Source organism: Ovis aries, chromosome 13 (assembly GCF_016772045.2).
Source record: "Ovis aries strain OAR_USU_Benz2616 breed Rambouillet chromosome 13, ARS-UI_Ramb_v3.0, whole genome shotgun sequence".
Classification (NCBI taxonomy): domain Eukaryota; kingdom Metazoa; phylum Chordata; class Mammalia; order Artiodactyla; family Bovidae; genus Ovis; species Ovis aries.
In genome coordinates this window covers 79,159,581-79,166,018 of record NC_056066.1, presented here as the reverse complement: position 1 = coordinate 79,166,018, position 6,438 = coordinate 79,159,581, and the positions used below count along the sequence as shown (strand labels likewise).

The following is a 6,438-nucleotide window of genomic DNA, read 5'->3' as shown; positions in this document are numbered from 1 at the left end:
AAGAACATGCCTAAGATCGTAAGGTTTGGTAAGTTTAAGATCCTATCAAGGTCAAGCCAGGGCTGGTCTGGGCCCAACGCAGTGCCTTTATCCCGGTGTCACCAAGGCTCATCACTGCCAGTTTCCCTGAACCTCAAAAGATCACAGGCTCTGTATCTGTCAGCTTTTGCTGTGTAACAACACATCCCAGAACTCAGTGGCATACTGCAAACATTTATCCTCACGCTGAAAGGTCTGCAGGAGAACCGACATGGCTTTTCTCCACGCGTGTTTATTCTGGGACGCAGGGTGAAGAGAGAGGCCAGGATCCAAGAGTTTGTAATGTCCACAGGTAAAACCAGAAGCTACCAGAAGGACAAGCAGAAGCATGAGATCACTCTTGCAGTCTAGGCTCAGAACTGGCAAACAGTCACGCTCACTCCCATTCCATTGACTGAAACAAATCATATGGTAGCAGCAATGGGGCATGAACATACTCCTTCAGTAGAGGCTTGGGAAAACAGGGAGAAAGAGAAAGTTTGCTAAAAGCCAATCTACAGGCTGATCTGGAGGGTCTGAGTGCTAATGACCCCTCTTTCCTGAGATGTTTTCAAATACTCTGATACCAGGATGCCAAACGCCTAGTCTCTATGGGGGAGAAGAGGAGACGGGAATTCTGCAATGGCAAGACAGGCACTGTAAGTGAGGCACGCAGACAAGACGGAAGACAATAGGGAGCGGTGGGGACTGTGGCAAACTGGAGCACACAGACCTGCTCAGCTGCCCTGCTCCTCCGCTCCTGCAGACTGCTGACGGCGGTGTTATATCTCCACCGAGTCTGGCCATCCTTTCTGGCTTGGGCCTGGCTCCCAGGCATCCTACCAGCCTCCTTCGTGGCAAAGATAAGGCTCCTAGAAGCAACATGCTAGGAGATATTTGCTGCTGTTTTTTGCTGTGCTGCACACAGACCTTCTCAGCCCTGCTGGATATCTGCCCCTCATTATACCTCGATGGGCTCCTTCCCCCGCAACCCAGGAGGCTCAGGCTCCCTTCCTCCCCTAGAACTCTTCACCGCGGGGAGGGGCTGCCACACAAAACCCATTCATTATTAGTTCAAAAATAGACAGGCTTGATCAAAAGAAATTTGAATTATCACTAATTGGCCTGAAAGTTCAGCAAGATTGCTTTGTAGGAGGAGGAGGCGAGAGTGAAATGTTAACCGTGGATTAAACAGCCTGAAGCAGAAGTAGGCAACGCTGGGGGGTCAGAGCTGGGAAAGGACCCAAATGCCCGCTGCCTCGAAGACCCATGCCAACCTGGGGATGTCAGGCAGGATACCAGGCCAAGTCTGGCTCCGCCCCAAGCTGCTCTCCCACCATCGGGGTGCAAGTCCTCTGTGTTAGGCTCCCCTGCAGCAGAATTTGTCCCCTCTGCAAGTTTAACATACAGCCCTCTTTTTAGAACGGAAACAGCACCCCAACATCTGGATGGGCAATCCCACCCCAGCTGTCACTGTATGTGATTGGCTGGGGCTGGCTCCACTCCCAGATGAGTGGGAGGCTCAGGCCCACTTGTCTGGGTGGGTGGGAACCTGGTTCACAGCTTCTGTTTCCCTCGAATGGAGGAGGATGAAGGCCCAGGGATGGCAGTGCGACCTTGGCCACCAGCAGCGGGAGCCTGCCATCAGCGCAGGGCCCCCCACAGCCTGTGCCCAGCCGGCCAGAGTCTGAGCCAAAGAAAAACAATCACTCAGGATGACCCCGGCTTTGTTTCGGAATCTGATATTTTGCCTTGTGGCTATTTGCCATATATATTTTCGTTCTGTTTTGGGCATTGATTCTGATTTAAATACATATATATATATTGTATTCCGTGGTGGCTCAGGGGTTAAAGCGTCTGCCCGGAATGCAGGAGGCCTGGGTTCGATCCCTGGGTCAGGAAGATCCCCTGGAGAAGGAAATGGCAACCCACTCCAGTACTCTTGCCTGGAGAATCCCATGGAGGGAGGAGCCTGGTAGGCTACAGTCCATGGGGTTGCAAAGAGTCGGACACGACTGAGTGACTTCACCTTCACCTCATATATTGTATTCAAATCTAACATTGTGATCACTGAACTTTAGGGTGTCCCCTTACATCCTGCGCTCAAGGTGAGTGCCTCGGTCTCCTTACCCCATTCCCAGCCCTGGTGCTTGCAGTCGGCCGGGCCAGGGTCCCTCTTGGCTCAGCTGCTTACAGATTTGTGCGATCTGGGACAAATTGCACGGCCTCTCTGAATTTCAAGCAGCTCACCGGCGATGCAGAGGAGGCGATACCTGCCAGGCTGGATGAAAGGAGATGATGGATGTGAATACTCCTTGCAAACCATGGCCGCTGAATCTAAGGGGTGCCTCTGTCTGCTCATGCCCAATGCTGACCATGAGCGCTCACCTAAGGCTGGGAACTGGGCTAAGAAGATAATGCGCTTTATCCCACTGAAGCCTCACCACAGGCCCCTGGGATTTTGGCCAGAGGAAATAAATTCTATAGTTAGAGTGACCCTGTTTTCCAGATCAGGAAACAGGCACAGACAAGGGCCACTCAGCAGCGAAGTGGACAGATCCCGGTGGAAGTGGTAAACTTGGAGCGTCAGGGAGGAAGCCTCACGCCTGAGACCGGCTACAGAGCTGGGCTGAGCTGATTAAGTTCCCCTCACAGTGTCCGAGGCTCATGAACTTGTCGATGAAGTTCCCCTCACAGTGTCCAGGGCTCGTGAACTTGCTTCGCTCGTGTTGCTTTTGAGCAGTTTTTACGGTGGTGCCTGCTCAGTCACTCAGTCGTGTCTGACTCTTTGCGACCCCACAGACTGTAGTCCACCAGGGTCCTCTGTCCATGGGATTTTCCAGGCAAGAAGACTGGGGTAAGTTGCTATTTCCTCCTCCAGGGGATCTTTCCGACAGAGGGATCAAATCCACATCTCCCGAGTCTCTGGTTTTGCACTTGAAAATGACTATAAGCTGCCGTGATCGCTGCTTGCGTATGACGGGTGACAGCGGCGTTGATGTCGGCTGCTGCTGACCTCCAGTTCACATGGAGTTACGGGGGCTCGGGCCATTCTGGCCAAACCCAGAGCCGAGGGAGCGACAAAAACAAAGCTTTTCTCAACAGATGGCGAAGCCCCTGTGTGTCTGTCATGGAGCAGAGCCTGCCGGCTGCAGGAAGGACCACTGGCCTCTTTCTACACCACGAGCTGCTGATGAACGGCTTGGACTTTCTCACTTGCTTACATCTCGTCTTCAGCAGAAAATTTCATTGCCAAAAACTATGTGTGAGTGCTGTTGCTTCAGTCGTGTCTGACTCTTGGTGATCTTGTGGACTGTAGCCCACCAGGCCCATGGGGATTCTCCAGGCCAGAATACTGGAGTGGGTTACCACGCCCTCCCCCAGGGGATCTTCCCACCCCGGGAATCGAACCTGCGTCTCCTGAATCTCAGCATTGCTGGTGGATTCTTTACTCACTGAGCAACCTTGGGAAGCCAAAAATTCCACATAGTGTCAATAAACTCCCTAACTGGTGTTCAAGTTGAAGACATTAACCTACATGTGAGCTTTAATATAGTTTTATTATTTTATGTAGTTTATATGTATTAAGTTTTCATTTACTTTAATAATAGAATACTGGACAGTAGTGAAAGGTTTATATTCCAAAGTTTAAAAGTTTATTTTTTAAAAAAAGGCTGGGATTCGAATACCTGCTTCAGGTATTTCTTGCGTGATCCTGGGCAAGTCAGCTAATTTCCCAGCTCTTCTGTTCTTTTATCTCTGAAGTCGGCACCACGATAACCATCCTAGTTACTACCTGGGGATTCTGTGGAAACAAATTGGGATCATGTGTGCGAGAGCATTTGGTGAGCTGTCCATGGCCTTCCCTGGTGGCTCAGATGGTAAAGAATCTGCCTGCAATGCAGGAGACCCAGTTTCAATCCCTGGGTTGGGAAGATCCCCTGGAGAAAGGAATAGCAACCCGCTCTAGTATTCTTGCCTGGGAAATCCCATCGACAGAGAGGCCTGGTGGGCTACAGTCGGTGGGGTCACAAAGAGTCGGACACAACTGAGTGATTAACACTTTCACTTTCCTGGGCCATACATGTATAAAGAACTGGAAGAATCGGATTGATAGCTCAGGGATGGGATTGGTATTTGCGGGGTAGAAAATAAATAACATAAGACAACTTTGACCAGGTGAAACACGTCCAGCTATGGCAGGTTGGCTGAGAAACACGAGGATAACCAGGGGAGAGACGGTGTCAGCATTTAGAGATCCTGGTGGACAACCCATCACTCTATAAGGCATATGTGATGGGTTTTCAAATCACAGCATAGGAAGGACCAGACAGAAACTTGGTGCTTAGATGTCCAGTCCAGCTGAGTCCTCCTCCCCTCCTGCCAGGCTCCACCCCTCACCTCCAGACCATCACCTCTGCCTGGACCTGGACCTCCAGATGCCACCCATGACCTCCCCGCTCAAAGGGCGCCTCTCCCTCCAACCCTCCCCCTGCACAGAGGATGGGGCAGACCTCCTAAAGATCAAATCTGCTCATCTGCTCCCTCGTTAGAAAACCCTCTCAGGACTTGCCACTGCTCCCAGGCTCTGCTCCAGATGCCTGCTGCCACCTTTCCCTGCGGTCTTTCCAGGTTCACCCTTTGTCGCCCGTGTTCCATCACGGTAACAAGACATGGTAACAAGACACTGGGCACACTTCCCCTCATGCCACACCTCTAAGCATCCGGCCCTACGCCTTTCTGGTTCAATCCTCAAGGCTCAGCTCAGTGTTCACCTGCTCCAGGAAGCCTTCCCCGAATCCCACCCCTAGGTTGAACACCTGTCTGTATACTTGTGGCTTGTGTTCATTCTACCATCAACCACCCAACTAGAAATAATCCACCTACATAACTCTCTTTAAAACCTGAGCCAGCTCTGTCCTCTCATCTGCAGCCCCAACACACACACACACACACACACACACACACACACACACACACACACAGGGACTAGGATATAATCCTCTTTGGAACAGTACTGCTGGCAAATGCTTGTCAGTTGTTTCCTGTTTGCCAGACCCAGGGCTGAACACGGGGCTTCCCCGATGGCCCAGTGGTAAAGAATCTGCTTGCAATGCAGGAGACTCAGGAGATGTGGGTTTGGCCCCCAGGTAGGGAAGATCCCCTGGAGAAGGAAACGGCAACCCACTCGGTTGGTGTGTTGGTGCTTAGAAGTCTAGTCCACCAACCCCCTCCCTGTATTCCTGCCTGGGAAATTCCATGGATGGAGGAGCCTGGTGGGCTACAGTCCACGGGGTCACAAGAGCTGGACACAGCTTACTGGGCACACACAGGGCTGAACACTGAGTCCTCCTCGCTATGGTTTGAAGCAGGCAATAGTATTATCCCTGATCTGAGAGGTCAGGGACCAGGCTGACACTACTCAATCACCAAGGGACAAAGACAGAGGAAGTCAGACCCAAGCCCATCAACCCCCAGTACCTGGCAGTCCTTAGCCAACATCTACTGAGTCGAAGTGCAATTCTGGGAGTGACTAAGCAGAATGAAGGTCTCTGTGAAAACGTCTTACTGAGTGTAGCCCAGGAGGCCCTGTGTTAAATCAAGGGAGGGGGCTTCAGCGGCCTCACCCGCTGCAGTCCCGAGCGTGGCCCTCCCCCACAGCTGCCAGCTCTGTCCTAGCAGGGAGCCCTGCCCTTTATACTTTGAACATCTTCCTGGGGATCTCCAGGCAGTAGCTGAACCTTGCAGAGATGGCCCCCACAGGATCTGCATGGGTGGGAAGGAGTGGTGTCTGACTTGTTCCTACCCTTCCTCCTTGCTATGAGGCATACCTCTGCAGCAACATGTGAGGGCGGGGCGACTCAGAGATGCAGCTGCTTTCTGCAGCCAGGATCATACCAATAGGCATCAGTCAGGACTCTTGCCATCAAACTGAATTTATGAATCTGTACAACCGTCGAATGCAAAATTAATCAGCTTCAGGAATGGCTGGATCCAGGCATTCAAGGGATGCCATCAGAACTCCCATCTTGCCCTCTCTCCCCCTCAGGTTTTAGCTCTGCCTTCCTCTGTGTTGGTCTCAGCATCAAAAAGACTCTCCCAAATCTGGTTGCCAGCAGCTCCTAGTACACCTCTTACCCATTCAGCCCATTCCTAGTGGGATTCCTCTTTCCTATTCTTATACAAATCCCCAAACCAAGTGGCCTGACTTAGGTTTCCCGCTCATGCCTGAACCATCAAGGTAGGTCAGGGACAGAGTGATGTCCGCTGGCCAGGCTCGGGCAATTCGGCCACCCCTACAGTGTGCGTGGGCGAGGGGGCCAAGGGGGATTTCGTCCCCACCCAAAATGCCAGATCCGAGGGGACAGGGGGCAGCAATGTCCCCACAGGGAATCAAGGCCTTATTTTCAGCAGTGACCG

The 6,438-nt window shown here is 52.1% G+C and overlaps 1 long non-coding RNA gene across 1 annotated transcript; it reads left to right on the top strand.

The window, feature by feature from the left end:
- The first annotated feature begins 2,544 nt into the window (after positions 1–2,544).
- LOC132657587 (uncharacterized) lies at positions 2,545–3,543 on the top strand. The gene is made up of 2 exons (XR_009595992.1): positions 2,545–2,875; positions 3,124–3,543. It is a non-coding gene; the product is annotated as an uncharacterized LOC132657587 (long non-coding RNA).
- Positions 3,544–6,438: the final 2,895 nt, after the last annotated feature.